Here is a 613-nt window from a genome sequence, read left to right as displayed (position 1 = left end):
TGTTTTTATAAGGGGGGAAGGAGATTTCGAAAAAAATTGAAGGGAGATTTGAGAAGATATGGAGAGAATTTGAGAAAAAAGTGAGTTTTTGAGTAAGATATGGGATTGATTTGAGAGGGATTTGAAGAATGATTTTGATTTTTGAAGATTTGAAGGTGAATGATGAAAGGTTAAGATGTATTTATGTAGAAAAGTATGGGTAAGAAAAGGAAAATTTGAAAAAAATTGATTTGAAAATCAAAATCTTGGTCCCCCACCTTTCTGGCGTTAAACGCCCAGAATGGCATCCATTCTGGCGTTTAACGCCCATTTGTTGTCCATTGTGGGCGTTTAACGCCCAGCCAGGTGCCCTGGCTGGCGTTAAACGCCAGAATTCCTTTATCACTGGGCATTTTGCTAAACGCCCAGGATGCTGCACACCTGGCGTTAAACGCCCAGAATGGTGCCCATTCTAGCGTTTAACGCCCAAAATGCCCCTTACTGGCATTTTTTTGCCAGTAAGCTCTTTTTCTCTGCTTTTTGCACTGAATCTTTCTGCAACTCTGTGAATTCCTTCATTTTTGATACTTGCCCTTGTAGAAACAAAACATATAACCTGCTAATGACTGGGTTG

Source organism: Arachis duranensis, chromosome 10 (genome assembly GCF_000817695.3).
Source record: "Arachis duranensis cultivar V14167 chromosome 10, aradu.V14167.gnm2.J7QH, whole genome shotgun sequence".
Lineage (NCBI taxonomy): Eukaryota > Viridiplantae > Streptophyta > Magnoliopsida > Fabales > Fabaceae > Arachis > Arachis duranensis.
This window is presented reverse-complemented; position numbering follows the sequence as displayed.